This window comes from Uloborus diversus, chromosome 9 (genome assembly GCF_026930045.1).
Source record: "Uloborus diversus isolate 005 chromosome 9, Udiv.v.3.1, whole genome shotgun sequence".
NCBI classification, from domain to species: Eukaryota; Metazoa; Arthropoda; class Arachnida; order Araneae; family Uloboridae; genus Uloborus; species Uloborus diversus.
In genome coordinates, this window is record NC_072739.1 from 289,947 (window position 1) to 309,858 (window position 19,912).

The following is a 19,912-nucleotide window of genomic DNA, read 5'->3' on the forward strand; positions in this document are numbered from 1 at the left end:
ATAGACGGTAGATGTAACTTCATTGTCAAGCTGAGAGGAGAGGGTGTTGGTGAAATTGCTTTGAAAGATTTCTGCAAAGGCATTTGCCTTCTCTTCGTCAGTAGTCGCAGTACCGTTGGGGGTCGTGAGGGGGGGGGGATGGGGGTTCTGGGGTTCCTGAGGTTGCGGGAGAGTCGGTAAAGGGTTTTGTTGTCAGGGGGGAGATTTTTGATGAAAGAGTTCCAGGAATTAGTTCTGTGCTCTTTAATGAGATCTTTAATTACAGTTTGAAGGTGGTTGATTTCGTTTTTATAGGGGGGGGGGGGTAAGCAGTGGTCCTCCACAGCTTTTTAAGTCTGTTTTTATTCCTAATGAGCCTACGGATATGAGGGGGGAGTCTGAGGGGAGGGGAGGAAGTATGGATGTTGGTGGTGCAGGCATCGAAGGTGGTGCAGAGAGTGTTGGTAATATTATGAATTTCATTGTCGATGTCAGCGACAGACTCAAGTCTTGGGTTGCCCTGAATGCTGTGATGCAGGAGGTCGTGAAACTTATTCCAGTTGGTGGACCTGGAGGTGTAGGTGTGCTTTGGGAGGTGGGTGGTGGTAGAAAAGGTGAGGAAAACGGGGTTGTGGTCGGAGGACAAAAGATGATCAGTAGTGATGAGGTAGGGGAGATCAATGTTGGTGATAGCTATATCAATTGTGGAAGGTGCAAGGGAGCCATAATAGGTGGGGGAGGAGGGGGCAAGAATATGATAGTGGTTGTCGGTGGCATAGTTATAGACAAATTGACCTTTGTTATTTTCGAGACCAGAGTTCCAAAGTCTGTGCCTGGCGTTGAGATCGCCAAAAATAATAAAGTTCCCATGCTGCTTTGTGATCTTATCAAAGTCTTGGGCAGTGGGATTGTGGTTTGGGGGGATGTACATGGAGCAGACATTAATTTTAGTGTTGTTAAGTTCAATGGTAATATTGGTATTTTCAAGGGAGGGGGTGGAGATGGGGTTGTCATAATGGGTCAGACTATTTCTTACAAAAATTAAGGTACCGCCGCCCCTGCCAGTGAGGCGGTCATTTCGGTAACAAGAAAAATTGGGGATTTGGACTTTGGTCCCGGCCTTGAGGTGGGTTTCCTGAATGAGAACAAGATCGGGGTCATAATCAGCAACAAAATCGCGAAGCTCGCAGATTTTGGAGACGAGGCTAAAAGCATTCCAGGAAACCAACCGCAAGGCGTTAATTTGGGCCATTATTGAGGAGTTGAGTGAAGATGACCTGTAAGGCCTGCATATTTTGGATCATGTTTTGGAATATTGTGTTAACAGCAGCAAGGGTGGGGTTGGAGGTATCAATACTCAAGTTGGATGAGGAATTTTGGACAAGACTTTGGAGATCTAGTGGGGGTAAGAGGGGGGCAGTGGTGTCGTTGACTTTGGCATTTTTTAGAATTTCAGCCGCTTCACTGCGGTTAGTCCAGATGTTGTTGGAGTTTGAGGATTTTAATTTTGGACGAAGAGGGCAATCTTGAGAATTAGATGTGTGCTCGCCAGAGCAAAGGGCACATTTGGGTGGTTCATCAAAGGGTTTTGTACAAGTATAGGTCAGATGATAACTGGCGCATTTTAAACATTTAGGGGCCCTGGTGCAGCAGCGACTGGAGTGGCCATGCTGTTGGCAGCGAAAACATTGAATAATTCTTCCATTTTTCCTCTTGAGTGGTTCGATTTTAACTCTAATGCAGGAGATGCTTTCAATATTGAAGATGTTTTTATTTTTATCATCTTTTGGTAGGTGTACAACAAATAAGGGCATAGGGGATTGGTCCTTACCTTTTTTCATTTGAGTGATGCGTTTGATGTTGAATTGCATGGTTTCAAGTTCAGATTTAAATTCTTCAGTAGGGGTGTCAATAGGGAGGCCTCTAATCACTATAATAAGGTCTTTGTCTTCATTGAGGGGGTGGGTGTGGGATTCAAGGGCGTGATCGTCAATGTATTTCCTAACTTTGCGATAGGAGTCAGCATTGGGGGGATAAATAATTAAAACGGGTTCTTTAGTTTGGGGGTTTTTGCCAGTTTTCCCTGTGCAGTTGATGTTCATTGAAATGTTAAGATCTTTTAGAAGATCAAAGGGTTTGGGGGGGTTATATATGTTGATTGGGGGGACATGCTTATGCTCAGGGTTCCGAAAGTTTTGACGGGGGGCTATTTCGTTCTTGCTTAGAGCAGAACTGTTAGACGGAACGATTTCTTCCACAGGAAGGTTCTCGAAGGAATTTTTAACTGGGAGGGGGGGGGGAAGTCTTCACTGGTAGTGTTCCTTGCGATTTTGTTTTTGCGCGGGGTTTTAAAATCATCAACATTTTCATCGTTTTCACTATCGCTTAGTCCTCGCTTTTCTCTAATCTTTTTGGGGGGGGGAGGAGAGATCCATGTCCCGAGCGTCAGCATCGGGGGTATTGTTGGTAGCTAAGAAGAGTTGAGCTTGCATAGCAAAGATTTTTTCAACAATTTCTCTATCCTGTTTGACAATTTTGTTGTAAGTCCTATGATTTTTCTTGTCAATATTGAAGTTGTACACATCTATGAGGGTTGCTAACATTTCCCTTAGGGCTAAAAGTTCATTTACATTTCTAGCTATCCTGATTTTGTTATTTATACCTTTCCTGCTCCAATTAAAATCATGCAACAAAGAGGTAAATTTAGAATGACTTACCGGCTCTTTCCGAAAATCTTCTCGCCGGGAGGTGTCAGTGCAGGTCGTGTCATAATCGTCATCGTCTGGGTCTGATGCGGAGTCGTCATCCGGATGTCGATAGAAAGATGAGAGGTCAGCCATAGTCGTAGGAGAAGAGACGGCGATCAGCAACACGGCTTTGAAAAAGGCCCTTCACGCCTAGCCGAAACCCTCTGCCCTCAGACTAGCACGTCCGACAGCCCGGTAAAACCGTAGCCTTACCGCTGTGGATCGCACTCGTCCCGCAACAGGGGTGTGAGAGCGCAGGCAAGGACCGGAACCCGGTCCCGAGGAGGAGGAAAGAAAAACACGTCCGCTCTGGACGGTCTCCACAGGTGGAATGTGAGAGGGGAATATGAAACCTAAATAGCTAATATCAAAAAAAGAGAGAAAATAAACTAGCAGTTGGCGGAAACACAAAAGTGAATCCACTATCTAGGCAGTTCAAGGTGAAGATTTTGGAGAGTAATTGTTAACTTATCGATAACAGTAATATTTGATTTAGGAGAAACAGGGGCGAGAGGCTCAGTTGGGTGCAAGTTTCAGATTTATTTCTCCGATTCAAGGAGAGGATGAGATTTTTTCGTTTTGGACAACTTCTGTTATTTGCAAGATGTTCACCCTTGCAGTGAAAACATGAGAGTGGTACGTTTGGGGGTTTTCTGCAATCTTTAGTTTTGTGCTGTCCTGCACACACAAGGCAAACAGGGCGTCGAGCACAGCTTAACGAGGAGTGAAAGAATCCTTCGCAGTTCCAACACTGCATAATATCTTTTCTTCTGAGAGAATCGAGGGTGAAATTAAAATCCCCTAATTTCTCGAGTGACCAAATTTTATCATTTTCAACTTGATCTTTCAAGTAAATGAGAAAGAGGGGCAGTTTACATTTGTCCTGTCCAATTTTACGTAATTGCGTAATGTGCTGGGGGACTTATCCTAGTATGGCTAATTTATCGGCAATCCACATCAATTCTGTTTGAATAGGTAGACCGCGGATAACAATCTTAAGTTGTTCTTCTTCGGGTAGTCTAAGCGTATGGTTTCCTATGAAATTTTCATCAAGGTATGTTTTTAGTTTTTTTGTGTGCCTCAAAAGTAGGCGGAGAGCACATTATCTTATCGTTTTTAATTTTGCCGGTGATAGTAATTCCGGCCACTTCAGAATATCATTTTAACCGACTATCAGATTCGTGAGTACCATCAACCCAGACCAGGGGAACTTTCATTTTCCTAGATCTGGAATTCTTGACAACTTTGAAAGAGTTTTCAGTTTTTATTTCACATTGGTCAGTGGCTTCCGAAAAAGCAAATGTTTCATTTTCGGGGTCGGTTGGATAGCCCGAAGAGCCAACAGAAGCAACCGAATCAGAATCATTTTTTTTCAGTTTTAACGTCATTTTTGTTAGTACTTTCAACATTGGACTTATGAATGAATACACTTTTTACTTTTTTCTTCTTTTTTTGTTTCTTAGCAGTTCTTTCAGTGGAGGGGTGTTCACGGTTTGCAGTTATTTCCTCACATGGATTCTCGTCGGGAATTGAAGTATTGCAATCCGTTAGAGTTTCATTATCAGTAAATGAGGGTTTCACTACAGGCTCTGTATTTGTAGTAGAGTCAACAGTTTTGGGTTTAGCAATAAGATCAAAAATAAAGTCCATTTTTGAATTATTTAGTTTGCAGTGAATCAAGTCGATCTAATTGGGTACCTAATGAAGTTGAATGCTTCAGCTGAATAGCATTAGATTTCAAATCAAAAAGTCCAAATAGTAGCGTCAAGTCGCCAGAGTTTCACAAGTTAATATTACATTTATATTCAAACATTAGATTATTCACGAAAAAGAGCAAGTCCTCATAATCAATTGAATTAGAGTTAAACTTAAGTTTGGTTTCAAGCAAATTAATTTTACTTAGGTATTTCTACATGAGACTTGGATCAATAAAGAAACCAACACTCACCACACTTCCTTTAGAGTCGGCAGGCGGGTCCGGTCGCAATGAAGCATTGGAGTTCGGAGTTGCGTACTTGGCAAGGGGCTTGGGAGTAATTCCTTCTTCAGAGTTCGTTAAAGCATTCCTTTTCGATAAGCCCCAGCCATACGTCTTACTACCCCCATCACCAGGTTCAATCACTGCACACGGCGAGGAGTCGCGTTGTCTTCGAGATTTGCTGTAGCTCATGGCGGAGCTGTCTCAGGGACGTCCGTTCTCAACGAGAGCTGGCATCAGAAGTGTTATCAGCGAGAAAACGGGACTTTTGCAGTCCCGTATGGAAGTTCCCCGGGACGCGGGATACTTTTTCAAAATACGGGACTGTTCCGTGAAATCCGGGACGTCTGGCAACCCTGTTTGTAACTGTTAGAACCAGGGCTGTGGAGTCGGAGTCGGAGTCGGAGTCGAAGAGTCGGAGTCGGACTGATTTTGGGGTAAAGGAGTTGGAGTCGGAGTCGTTAGAAAACATGCCGACTCCGACTCCGACTCCGGGTTTCTTTTTTTCTTTCCTTTTCCCTGACTCTCCTCGCATTTTTTAAAAACGGACTACCAATTGGTTCAATTACATGTATAAAAAGATACTAATAAGGAAATAACTGCCATTATGGCAATCAGCTAGCTTGAGTGCTTATCTAACTTTCTGTAGCTGTCCCCTAGTTTGCTTGCTTTTTAACTTAACTAATAGCAACTGTCAGCAAACGGTTTTGTTGCCTAACATTTTCAAGTAATCACTTTCAAATAAAAATAGAAATATAGTGTTTTGTTCGATCTCAATTATAAAATAGTAAAAGAAACGTAACAAATTAGTAAATTGAGGCCAGTAGCTAAGGTTGAAGCGTTTAAGGGTAAACGGCAAATTCAAAGAAGTTCTGGCGCGAAAGTACGAATCCAAAAGATTCGATGAAATAATCTAATGTTTTTTTCTTCATTAAGAATATTTCTATAAGCTTGGTTCTCACTAAAAAGTATGGAATAAAATAAGTGTAAATGATTTCTTGATTACAACACTCAATAATTGCAGTTAATCTTAAAATCTTCATATTAAGGTTAATTCAAAGCAGCCAATAAAATTTAAATTAAAAATTTAGCGAAGAAGAAATATAGGTATAGTAACCGCTATTCGTACAAATTTATATACCGCCGCATTTTGTGTAAAATTAGCTCCTGACGTATATGTGCCCTATTTTCGTTGAAATTTTATTGATAAAATATAATTTAAAATATATTCGCAAAAATTTTCAGAATTAAAGTATTTGTATTTTTTATAAACTCTGAAATCAACTTTGGGTGTCATCTACCAGATGGATGTCACCCGGGGCGAACCATCCCCTCTCAAGAACTTGGATTTAGAAAAAAAGCTTTTTTTCTCTCAAGTTACAGCTTTAAAAAATTGAAAGCACACGATTTGATCAATATCTATTTGCTAAACATTAAAGGGGGGCAAATTACAGATAATCCTTTTCAAATTTTTTAAAAGGGATTTTTAAGTCATCTCACTTTTTAACTCGTAACTATTGGAAAATTTGATCTTTAAATTGAATTTCTAACGTTGTACGCGTCTTAGGTTTACAATAAAAAACAAAATGCGAAATTTTCATAAAAAGGAATTAATATTTCAATCTCTGTTTAGAGGTTTTCCACCTTCCCCTGAAGAGAGCGAGGGAGTTGAAAAAATACAATTATTATTATTTTTTAAATCCGGAGTCGGAGTCGGAGTCGGAGTCGGGCGTTTCAAAATCCAGGAGTCGGAGTCGGGGTCGGAGTCGGTCATTTTCCTTCCGACTCCGCAGCCATGGTTAGAACTATGTATAAATGTAGTTTTTTATTCCAAATTTAAATTATTGTTTCATTTGCTTACATTTTTATCACATCTGTCTGTCTGTGTGTATGTGTGTGTGTGTGTGTGTGTGTGTATGTGTGTGTGTGTGTGTGTGTGTGTGTGTCACGTCTGTGTGTGACCAGTTTTTTGTGGCCGCTCTACAGTAAAAACGACCGCATGAAATCGAACGAAATTTGGTACACATATGTGCCGCTATGTGAACTTGTGCCCATTGGTTTTTGGCGCGAATTCCTCCAAGGGGGGTGGAGCAATGGGACGTTTTTTGAGTTGCGCGTGCTTGCTATTCCTCAGGAAGTAACTGGCGGAATCAAACAAAATTTGGTCCATGTGTTGCCATTAACAGGAACAGGTGCTGATTCAATTTTGGTGTCAATAACTCAAACGGGGGTTGAGCTATAGAACGTTTTTTGTCGTCAATTGTGACTGCTGTATCTCAAGAAATAATGAACGGAATGAAAGAAAAATTTATCGGCAAGTAGCCCTTAGTGGGTATAAGATAAGAGCTGATTTTATTTTGGTGTCAACAGCTAGAAAGGGAGTAGCGCAATCACTCGTTCTTTTTTTCCATTGTGAGTGCCCTATCTCAAGAAGTAATGCTACGTTCTGGTTGAAATTTGGAATATATGTGAATCCATATGTAAACAGGCTTCGGTTCAATTTTGACGCCAATCGCTCCAAGAGGGTTTTTTTTTTTTTTTTTTTTTTTTTTTTTTTTTTTTTGCGGATAAAAATAGCTTTATTAATGCAACAATAAGAAAGATAAATCGTAATAGATTGTCGTCTGCGTATTTCTCGTGATTTTAATTGTATGAAAATGATCGGAAATATTATCTCAATGATTTAAAATTTTAACTGTTGCCATCTTATGTTTGTTAACAAATAAAATATTTGTAATTAATTCAAGCAAGGCTTTTAAAATAACTTTCAATTTTCGCTCTTTGCTTTGCTTTTGCAATAATTCAGACATTGGGATGGTCGTCAAGTTTTTGCATGTGTAATTTTGTTTTTGTTGGGAATATTGCTTCCTCATCAAGCATGGGGAGGGATCAGAAAAAAAAAATATATATATATATATATATAGAAGAAAGTTTCGTGATGGCCACAACATACTAGTTTAAAGCAGATTTTAATAATGGCTAAGCCTTCATTCACGCGATTGATCACCGAATTCATTGTTAGCCGACATTGAAATTAAACGCAATGATTTAAAATTTTTATCTGTTGCCAGTTTCTATTAGTTAGCAAATAAAATAATTGAAATTGATTTTTAATAGTATAAGTTTTTTAAATGGATTTTCAATCTTCCCTCTTGATTCTACAGTTCCGACTGAATCGGAGTTTTATTTTAATTTTTAATTTTATATGGCTTGTCTCTGTAGTGATGCTATTTGAGGTTAATCTTTTATGAAAGAGCATTATTTAATATTTTTTTCTAAAAAGTTGTATTTAAGTTTATGTTTTATCAATAGCTATTAGTTTATGTTTTATCAATAGTCAACAGTATTAATGACACTTTTTTGGAATTCAATAAATTTGATTTTGTATGACTCGTGTTTACCAACCTTTTCATTGCTCACAAACCAAATCATATTACTTACGGCTGTCGTAGCAGACGACGTCTTCCATGTCATTGATTTCTACGGAATCATGTTTGCCAAGCTTTGGTTCAGTTGAATTTCTAATTCAAAATAACAAGTGTGAGATGGCACACTACTGCTGTGCGTGTCAAGGAAGGAACTGTTACATTTCACATGTAAGCATTTTATTAATATTACATTTTACTTAAATGCCTAGTAGTTTTTCTTATTCGAGCCGATTGTTCGCTATCAATATTGAAATTGTAAAATTTCTGAAACTGTCGCAAATACATGGTTTTCCGAATATTTCAAATACCCCGTTCACGATGACAACACAATTATTTTGCTTTGGCGCAATTTATCAAATTTCAAACACCAAACTCGTTTTGAAAATCTAATTTAACTCTATCACATTGAAAAAACAAAGTAAAGTGAGAAAAAAAAAATGAATTGTTAGTTTACAACAGTGGCATATTGCTAAATAGGTTATCTAAAATAGATTACAAAGTGCAGTTTTCGTAGGCTCGTAGGCACTTTTAAATGCAGAAATTTCTTGTGCATAGGAATATCCCCTATCTTGCAAAATATTTCTACTTTTATTTGATTTTGCAAACGTCAAAGGTATTTCGCATTTCCAAAAATATTTTTCACTGGAAGACGAGGTAGAATACAGGAATGAACGTCTGTCGTCAAATGCAACGAAGAGCACTCTCACTAGTCTTCTTTTGGCGGCAAAAATGTAGTTTTTAAAAAAGCGTATGAGCACTTAACGTCAGCTTTTCATTTTCCTCTGCACAGTTTCCATAGCAGGGACGCACCAAAGCATTAAAATATTAAAACCTGAAATTCACTTTTAGCGATAAGAGAAAACAGAGAAAAAAATCTCCCGTAAAAAATTCAAAATTCAGTTTTTAACTTAAAGCGCTAAGAAAACTACACATGAAATAAAAAATATTTTAGTGACGCCATCTATTAGCTAGTTGGTTAACTAGAGCCGTACTATTGGAGGGAGTTGGAGCAATTCACAAAGGCAATGATGCATGTCTCTTGTTAACTAGTTACTTAATAGATGGCGCCACTAAATTTCTTAATTCAATGTATTCAACCAAAATGCTGCTAAAGTATTAATAAATTGCATAAAATGATAAAAAACTTATAGCATCTCAATTTTGTTTACACGGGACGTTTTTTCATGGGGGACGTTTTTTCCAGGGGACGTTTTTTCATGGGGGACGTTACTTCCAGGGACTTTTCTTCCGGGGACGTTATTTCCGGGGACGTTTTGCTGGGGACGTTTTTTCCTAGAACCCCGTTGAGCAGGGAAATCTGTTTGCAGCAGCGGAAATTGTGCAAAAGGAAAGTCGTGCTGTCCATGGATGCGTCCAGATCGGAACAACGCATGGTAGTACGGTTCTTTGGCCCACTTAAGAGAGCATTACAGGGGAAGCGTTTCCATTCGGACGATGAAGCGAAAAAAGCCGTGCAGGACATCCTCAGTAGGATTTCCAATCCCGAAATCCCGATTCCGAATCCCGCAGGATATTTAGCGGGATTGAGAGCAAAATCTCGCGGGATTTCCAATCCCTCGATTTTTTTCTATTCAAACGTTTTCCAACGGGCTGCCGCTCATAAAAGGACTATTTTCACAAGCATCATTTGTTTGATTTGCTTTCCTCGTATATCTGCAGGAAGAGCGAGAAGAACTCTGTGTCTTACTTTATGAACATGGATTTACCATTCAAGAAAACAATAAAAATAGAGTATATTTTTCTGAGAATTAATTGATATTTCTCACTTGAGGTTTCATTTTAATGCGGACAGCAATTAAGAAAATTCGTATAATTTAAAAGCATTTTTGAAAACCATCACTAAAGTTTAAAATCCAGGAAATTTTGCTTAGATAAAATTGGGAAAGTGTATTACTGATTGCAAACCCGCTGGAGTCGCCTGAATGCAATGTTGGATCACTTCTGCAAGCTTGACTAATGCACTTAAATCCTTTAACTTACAAAAAGTGCCCAATATTTTTCTCCAGAGAAGAAAGTAATGAATAATCTTACATTATTTATACAATGCTCGGCACGACTCTAAAAGAGGCGACCGAAACTTGAATGAAACACAGGATAACTCTCAAGTGGGAGGTAAAATCGGCGAAGTTATCCAAAAATGTTTACTGAGACTGCGACTTGGTGAAACCACGCAGCCCTCACCCCTTGCTGAAATGATTCGAATGCACTGACACAATGAAAAACGTTAATGAAGTCATTTGGGTATTCTCAATGCAAGTTCAATTGTATACAGCAAAACACGTATCCAATAGACATCGGAACATCTATTTCGGAAGGTGATGAAGTGAATGGGGATCTTTTGCTAAATGTCCGCAGTTATTTAATCTCAGTAAAGCCACCTGCACCGGAGCAGCACGTGTTTTCATCCAGAAGATTATTTTTTGAGCAACCGAAAACCTTTTCTCACTCCATACGTACAATGCTTTGTTAAGACATTTTGGACTTTTTTAGAGCCCACTTTTGCGTGCAAAACGATAGTTGCTAATTGGGATCTGACTTTATTCATCTCTGCAATTGGTGTACGGAATTCAAAAAAACTTCTAATTCAAGTAGCAAAAGCATTTATTCTAAAAGGCCAACTTTTTCTATTACACATAAAAATAAAATTTTTATAAAATCAAGGATACCGGGATCCCGCGGGATTGGCTCCTTACAATCCCGAAATCCCGCGAAACTGAATTCGGTGCAGGATTGGAAACCCTAATCCTCAGGAATCAGCCCCAATCTTTCTGCAGCAAAGGCATCGACCTGCTGCCGCAACGCTGGGATCCTTGTTTCAAAGCCCATGGCGATTTCTCTTGATTTACATTAATAGTGTACTACTTTTATTCCATTTATCCACTTTCCATTTGGGTAACCCTTATATTTAAAATATTAAAGGAAACCTACTGATATTCAGTGCAATATTTATTTGTTTAGTATTCAGTTTATTTGTATTTTAAATGCTTTGTGCTGTTAAGTTCACTTCATTTACTAATACAGGGTGGTTAAAATTAAACGCACATTACTCAAAGGCTCATAGCTCCGGTTCTACTGAACGGATCCGAATGAAATTTAAAATATAAATTAATGTAGAACATGCGCTCGAGGTTTTTGCAAAAAAAAAAGTTTAAATTTCTCTCCAATAGATGGCGCTGGACGGCGAAAACTATATGCAAATGAATAGCGACTGTATTCTGTGTATAAAACAGAGATGCAAGCTCACTTCCCTGATGAACGCGTCATCTCGCGGACTTTCCCAATTGCCTGACCAGCAAGGTCACCAGATCTAAACCCTTGCGACTTCTGGCTGTGGGGTTTTCTCAAAGATCGCGTCTATCAAGGAAATGTCACTAATGAAGCAGAGTTGAAAACGTCTATCGTACGCCACGTCTCACTAATTCATCCCGATATGTTGCATGCGGTCGTTGAACACGCGATCGTACGCTTTTAGCATATTGTTGACTGGCAGGGTATGCACGTAGAGCATACGCGTGTGTAACTCAATAAACCTTCTTTTATTCTTTGAATTTTTGAGTGTTATCTTTCTTCTTACGTCATTACAGCGCCATCTATTGGCAATAAATTTTAACTTTTTTTTGCATAAACCTCGAGCGCATGTTCTACATAACGTATATTTTAAATTTCATTCGGATCCGTTCAGTAGAACCGGAGCTATGAGCCTCTGAGTACTGTGCGTTTAATTTTAACCACCCTGTATAATCTTTTTTCAAATCACTTACACGCTCATAATTCCCTTATTTATTCATTTTTTCACTTATTTTCTTATTCATTCACTTATTTATCTATTCTCGTAGATTAACTTATTAAGCTATTTATTCGTGAATTCTTTCATTTCCTTTTTTTATTATTTATTAGTTCTCATTTATCTGATCGAAAATATCTTTAATAATAGAATAGAAAATGTTTCATTATTGAGATATTTTATTTTTCACTTTGCCCCCACAAAAACAAAAAAAAAAAAAAGTAAAAATTTTCACCTTTTTTTTGCGGTGCAAAATTACTCCCAGAAATGAAAATATTGTTTCAATGCAAGTTTTGTAATATATATAAAGTTCTTTCTTCGTGTACCGTAATTCTCAGAACAAATCTGTTCATTTTGACAAAAGTAAGTGATCGTAAATATTTCATTTTGCTCCATGTTCCCCTACTTGAGATCTTTAGAGGACTGATATGTACTTTGGAAAAATGAAAGAAACTAAAGCAGCAATGAAATAACAGCCCTAACATTATTTTACACATGCTACGATTACTTACATTTTCTCTCATTAGATGGCGCTCAACATGTTATTTTTGCATACTTGAGAGTGGCGGACTTCACGCATTCAGTAAATTCCCTGTCGCGCAGGAGGATATATGCATTTACCTCCCACACTTTTTGAATTTAAAGAGATCTACTGAAGTGCATAGCGGCTTGCGTTTGTCTTTTTTTTTTTTTAATTTTATACGCACTGCGAAGTCAAAAACTACTGGTAGTTTTGAATGTTGCGCTTTGAAAACGCCTTGACTATTGCCACGGACTTCATTCGGATGACGCGCCCGCCACAGGCGGGCGTCATTGATGGTAGAGCTTAATGGCTCTTTTGATCAGTCTCAGTTAGAAAACTTAAAAGTTAAACAACATAGTAAGCTAGACCTAATAAATTAGGTAGTTCCCTACCATACTTATCATAAAGATCGCAGGTTAGGCCCACGTCTATATAGAATACTTCAATCAATAATACAATTATTATTGAGCGACAAGGGAGGGAAAGAGTGACAATAATTATTCATATGAACATTCGCAAAGATTTGAAATGACACGGAGAGTAGCAATGTCATGCAGGCACCCGGGGCGGAGCCCCATATCCTGAGGTGTTCTGTCATTGGGTGGTTCTCCTGACGGAGAGCATGGCGGGCATTGGACGCTGAGATAGTGCGTGGATGCAAGAGGGTGTGGCTTCCTCAAACGGGAGTTCGTAATTGGCCAGCAAAGAAAGGGATTAAATTTTTTAAAAATTTTAAAGATTCTTAAAAATAAAAGGAAAGTATTCTAATTCTGAAATTTAATTCAGTCCTACATAGAAAATCTGTTTTTTTTTCCCGTAGGGTTTTTCTAGTTTTTAATGAATTAAAATTAAGTGAAGTTCATCAAAGAACCTTCAGGAAAAATAAAAGTAAAAATAATGGAAAGAAAAAGTGAGCAAGCACTCAGCCGAAGCAAGGGCGGTAAGGATGTTAAAATACATAACGCGGTTAACGCTTCCCAAAGAAAGAGTAACTCCGTCAAGAATTTGCAGTTAAGCAAGCAGGGCACGAGGCCTGCGTGAATTAGCCGGGTCGAGATGGTCATATTGGGGGAGATTGTCAAGAAGTGGGTTACCCACAAGGGGGATTTTAGTGTGGAAATTCCTGGCGAGCTTTTTGCAGAAGTTAAGTAAAGTCGGGATGCCGACCTCTTCCACAAGTTTGTCCGTACGGACGTACCAGGGAGGGTCACAGGCCGCTCTTACCATTACCCTCTGCAAGTTTTAAACTCGGTTGAAGTTAGAAACCGCAGAGGTCGCCCAGATGGGCGCCCCATAGGTGATAATGGGTCTCAGACAAGACTTATAAATGTCATATACGTAATCTCATTAGGGAAAAGAATCAACTACGTAAGATATTCCAGCTTCGTATGGATCCAATTTCCAAGTCCAATTTCAACAGAGCCACAGAACTAGTCAAACAAGCAATTAAAAGGCACAAAAATGACTCTTGGACACAATATATTTTCTCCCTTACTGCTGACGACAATTCCATTTGGAAAGCCGTCAAGCGGCATCGGGGGACTTATAGACATATTCCGCCCCTTAATGGCAAAACTCCGACAGGAGGCGACACTGTCGCAGTCACCGATGCTGAGAAAGCGGAACTTTTCGCCGATCACTTCGAACTGCAATTCACTCATAACAACATCAGACATGACGAAACAGAAACCGCAGTCAATAACACACTTCACTCATACTTCAATACTTCACACACTCACAACATTCCTCAAATCCTCCCTTCGGAAGTGCTTAGCTATGTCAAAAAATGTAAAAAGAAAAAAAGTCCAGGCCGTGACAGTATCACGAATTCCCTGATTAAAAATCTCCCTTTCCGTTCCCTTTTTTATTTAACCCAAATTATCAATAAATCTTTCCAACTGGGGTTTCCCCAGGATTGGAAAACTGCAATAATTGTCACCATCCCAAAAAAGGAAAGGGCCACCTCTGACCCAGCGGAGTACAGGCCAATCAGCTTGCTCCCTGCCCTTTCCAAAATTACGGAGTTCTGTATCCTTAACAAACTCCACAATTTCCTTACGGAAAACCATATTATTCAAAACGAGCAATTTGGCTTCCGCAGGAAGCATTCCACTAATCATCAATTACTTAGAGTCACCGAACTAATCAGGGAATCTCAACGTGATCGTCACAAAACCATCGGTCTTTTCCTTGACATAGCGAAGGCTTTCGACAGGGTCTGAATTGACACGGAGAGTAGCGTTGTCATGCAGGCGCCCGGGGCGGAGCCCCATATCCTGAGGTGTTCTGTTATTGGATGGTTCTCCTGACGGAGAGCATGGCGGGCGTTGGACGCTGAGATGGTAGCGTGGATGCAAGAAGGTGTGGCTTCCTCAAACGGGAGTTCACAATTGGCCAGCAAAGTAAGGGAGTAAAAATTTAAAAGTTTTAAAAATTCTAAAGAATTAAGAGGAAAGTATTCTAATTCTGAAATTTAATTCAGTCCTACATGAAAAATCTATTTTTTTTTTCCCGTAGGGTTTTTCTAGTTTTTAATGAATTAAAATTAAGTGAGGTTCATCAGAGAACCTTCATAGATAAATAAAAGTAAAAATAAAGGAAAGAAAAGTGAGCAAGCACTCAGCCGAAGCAAAGGCGGTATGGTTGTAAAAATATATAACGCGGTTATCACTTCCCAAGGAAAGAGTAACCCCGCCAAGAACTTGCAGTTAAGCAAGCAGGGCACGAGGCCTGCGTGAATTAGCCGGGTCGAGATGGTCATATTGGGGGAGATTGTCAAGAAGTGGGTTACCCACAAGGGGGATTTTAGTGTGGAAATTCCTGGCGAGCTTTTTGCAGATGTTAAGTAAAGTCGGGATGCCAACCTCTTCCACAAGTTTGTCCGTACGGACGTACCAGGGAGGGTCACAGGCCGCTCTTACCATTACCCTCTGCAAGTTTTCAACTCGGTTGAAGTTAGAAACCGCAGAGGTCGCCCAGATGGGCGCCCCATAGGTGATAATTGGTCTCAGACAAGATTTATAAATGAGCAATTTGTTATCTGCTGAGAGAATACTCTTTTTGTGCAAGAGACAATTTAGTGGTTTTTTGGATTTTAAATATTTTTTCCACACCTCTTCAATGTGAGGGCGCCAAGTTAAGTTTCAGTCAAGAATGATGCCTAGATATTTCGCCCTGTCAGACCAATTAATCGGGTCGATGTAGAGATGAAGTTTAACGGGGGGGATCTCTGCTTTGTTAGTGAAAAAGCAAACAGCTATGCTTTTGTTGGCATTGACAATAATTTTCCAAGTCCTGAGCCAGATGTCTAGTTGATTAAGGTGGTTTTGTAAAGCTGAAAAGGCTTGATAAAGTCCCTGAGCGGAGGCAAGTATGCAGGTGTCATCTGCGTAAATGGCTAATTGAGTGTTGTCCATGTGTGGAATATCGTTCGAGAAAATTGAGTAAAGGGTCGGGCCAAGGAGACTGCCCTGGGGCACTCCAGCCCTTATGGGTCTGGGAGATGAGAGAGTTTCTCTCAGTCGAACGACAAAGTGCCTATTCCTAAGATAGGAGTTTATAATGGTAATGAGTGCATGGGGGGTCCCAAGGCGTATGAGTTTGTATATAAGTGCATCAATCCAAACCCTGTCGAAAGCCTTCGCTATGTCAAGGAAAAGACCGATGGTTTTGTGACGATCACGTTGAGATTCCCTGATTAGTTCGGTAACTCTAAGTAGTTGATGATTAGTGGAGTGCTTCCTGCGGAAGCCAAATTGCTCGTTTTGAATAATATTGTTTTCCGCAAGGAAATTGTGGAGTTTGTTAAGAATGCAAAACTCCGTAATTTTGAAAAGGGCAGGGAGCAAGCTGATTGGCCTGTACTCCGCTGGGTCTGAGATGGCCCTTTCCTTTTTTGGGATGGTGACAATGATTGCAGTTTTCCAATCCTGGGGAAAATACTCCAGTTGGAAAGATTTATTGATAATTTGAGTTAAATAAAAAAGGGAGCGGAAGGGGAGATTTTTAATCAGGGAATTCGTGATACTGTCACGGCCTGGACTTTTTTTCTTTTTACATTTTTTGACATAGCTCAGCACTTCCGAAGGGAGGATTTGAGGAATGTTGTGAGTGTGTGAAGTATTGAAGTATGAGTGAAGTGTGTTATTGACTGCGGTTTCTGTTTCGTCATGTCTGATGTTGTTGGGTGTGAATTGCAGTTCGAAGTGATCGGCGAAAAGTTCCGCTTTCTCAGCATCGGTGACTGCGACAGTGTCGCCTTCTGTCGGAGTTTTGCCATTAAGGGGCGGAATATGTCTATAAGTCCCCCGATGCCGCTTGACGGCTTTCCAAATGGAAATGTCGTCAGCAGTAAGGGAGGAAATATATTGAGTCCAAGAGTCATTTTTGTGCCTTTTAATTGCTTGTTTGACTAGTTCTGAGGCTCTGTTGAAATTGGACTTGGAAATTGGATCCCTACGGAGATGGAAGATTTTACGTAGTTGGTTCTTTTCTCTAATGAGATTTCGTATATGAAGGGGGAGGTCTTTAGCATATTCATTTTTGATGATTGGAATGGAGGTTTTGGAATGGATATTAGTAATGGTATCAGAAAAATTACGCACAGCAGAGTCGAGCTCATTCTCCGTGTTTATGTTTTGGAATTCAAAGTGTGTGTAGTTTAGAATTCTTCGAAATCTGGGCCAATCATGTTTCGAGGCGTGTGGAAGTGCTGTATTCACTGATTGAGTGTTGAATGCAAATTTGACTGGATTATGGTCCGAGGAGAGCTTCGCAAGCGAAGTCACCTCACATATATGATGAAAATATTTAATAAGACCAAAGTCAATTGTAGTCGCACTCGTACCAGTGATACGTGTGGGGTAGGGGGAGCTGCAATGGTGATGCCTGCCTTCATGGCAAATTTGTATATAGTTCTACCTGTGGCATTGGTTCTATTACAGCCCCAGAAGGTGTGATATGCGTTAAAGTCTCCGCAAATTATTGTACTTTGCGCATCACGAAAGAGTGCTTCCAAATCCGAGAGGAGTTTGTTAGTTTTCTCTTTTGGCGTTATGTGTCGAAGGATAAGGCCATAAGCAGAGACTATTGTGATGGGGATAAAGCCAGTTGGAGTAATTGTGATAGAGGTAGCTTCAAGTGCCAACAGGCTGGGAGTGATGTTCTGGTGATGGGGAATAGAGCTCTTAACATAAATTAAGGTGCCCCCCCCCCCCATGCCCTAGTATAATTATTATGGTCGGGGATATGGTCAGTACGATAAAAATTGTAGTTCTAATAGAAATTCCACGATTAATTGGTCAGGATTGGAAACGGAACGCTTGCAGCCTGGAAGTAACGTTTTCGGAAATATGTTAGACGTCACTGAATGACTTCACCAGCAGATAGCCAATCAGGGAAAAGTACTTCGCGAAAGCTCTAGGATGTGGATGTTAGGACACTGTTCCAAATTAAAAACTTCAGTTTTATAGCACTCTCGGTGGTATTATATTGGGTTTAGTATTTAATTCCCTTGAAATGTTAAAGATAGTTTGTGTCCATATTCAAAGCATATTAGTGCATAATGTTTATATACTATATTAATTGGCCTTAAGTGATTCAAAGAAAATAATAAAAATAAAAATAAAAGAAAATCATGAAAACTGAACTTTGGTATGAAACATTTTATGCGGCGAGGGGGGGGGGGTGTTAAGCTTTCCAATTTCCGGGAACCTTCTAAAAGTTATTTCTTTATCCGCTCCTACTTTAACCTTCACACTAAATGCACAAGGAGGATGTAAAAAGAACATTTATAAGTGGAAGAGGGTAAGTTTCGAAACTGTTTTGTTTTCTTTTTCTTAAATTAATTGAAAATGTATGTAATAGAGATGCATTGAATATTCGACAGACAAACCGAATATTCGGTTGGGCCCAATAGTAAACAAATTTAATTGTTTGATGATTGATAAGGAAACAGTTTTGTCTAGACATTGTATGGAAGTTACAATAGAGTACAAAGCACAAAGTTAATTCAAGCTGTTACTTACTATTTTTATCTCATTAAAAGTTTCAGATGTTAATTTTAAAATTTGTTACTTTTGAATTTCTTTTAGATCCTGTGACACATCCCATTTGAATTACTATTACAAATTCATTTAAACATGACACAGTAACTAGCTTTGATCGAAAGACTCCTTCATAAGGAATTTTTGATCAAAAAATACTCTCCAGAAGGTATTTTTCATCAAAAAAAAAAAAAACACACAACCCCTCCTGAAGGTATTTCTGGCTGTGCTAGTGACCATTGTAACCAAAGTTTAATAATCCTTTTCAATGCTGGAATTTCATTCCACATTTTTTAAAATGACGATACAAAAATTTATCAGTTACCAAAGGTATTAACATAGCAGAACACCATTTGAATAACTTGTACTAATATTTTGAGCAACTTGGTTTGTATTTGTATGGAAATGTAAATGCAAGATTCTTCATTATGATATAGCATGTTTTAACTATGATTATCAGTTATCAAATAATCTCTCAGGAAAGAAATTATTTAATATTTATGCAGAATTTCAGACAAACATAAACCAAATTATTATACCGACTAAATTAATTTACTTTGCTCTTGGATAAATTTCGTTACAATATAAAAACCATACGTAATATAGGTAAAATTATGATGTTAAATAAAAAATGTATTCATATTTCTTAAAACAGATAAATATTTTCTTTGTTCAATTTGAGTAAAATTAGTTAGTTTATTAGTTTATTATTAATCAGTATTAATTCAAAAAAATTTAAACAAGTTTTCGGTATTTCAACTGAATATTATCGAAGAAGGGGAAAAACGTAGGGCAGAAGAAAAATATATAGTTGGACTCGTTCGCAATAGATGGTGCTATAAGTTTCAATATCTATGAAATCAAACATATGCCCACGACGCATTGAAGTTGTTAAAAAAATGCCGGGTACACGCCTGGCTGTCCCCGATCACATGATCTTAACCCGTGTGACTTCTGGCTGTGGGGCTCTCAGAAAGCTGTTGTGTTCAGTGTTCCGATTGCAAACTTCGCTGAACAGAAGGCACGCATTGCGCATCGCATTTTAAACGTGTCTCAGGAAGCAGTTCGATCAGTTGTAGAAAATGTTGTTTCTCGATTTCTACTTGTTTCAGAAACCGGGTAACACCAGATTGAACACCTTTTGCGCCAGTCTAACGAATATTAAAGACGGATTTGATTTTTAGTGATGTTTTTTATGCGATTTCTGCGCTTAGGACAATTAAAAACCGATTTAATTGAAGCTTTTTTTAATGCGGTTTTTGGCCTCTGAACGATTAAAAACCGATTTTTCCCGTCCAATGTGATATTACTTTGCCGTGGTGGATAAGCTTACTTAACTAACAGTATCACACCAGTACCCTCGTGCACACTGAGAAGTACAGTGTTTGAACGTATAATCGAAACATTA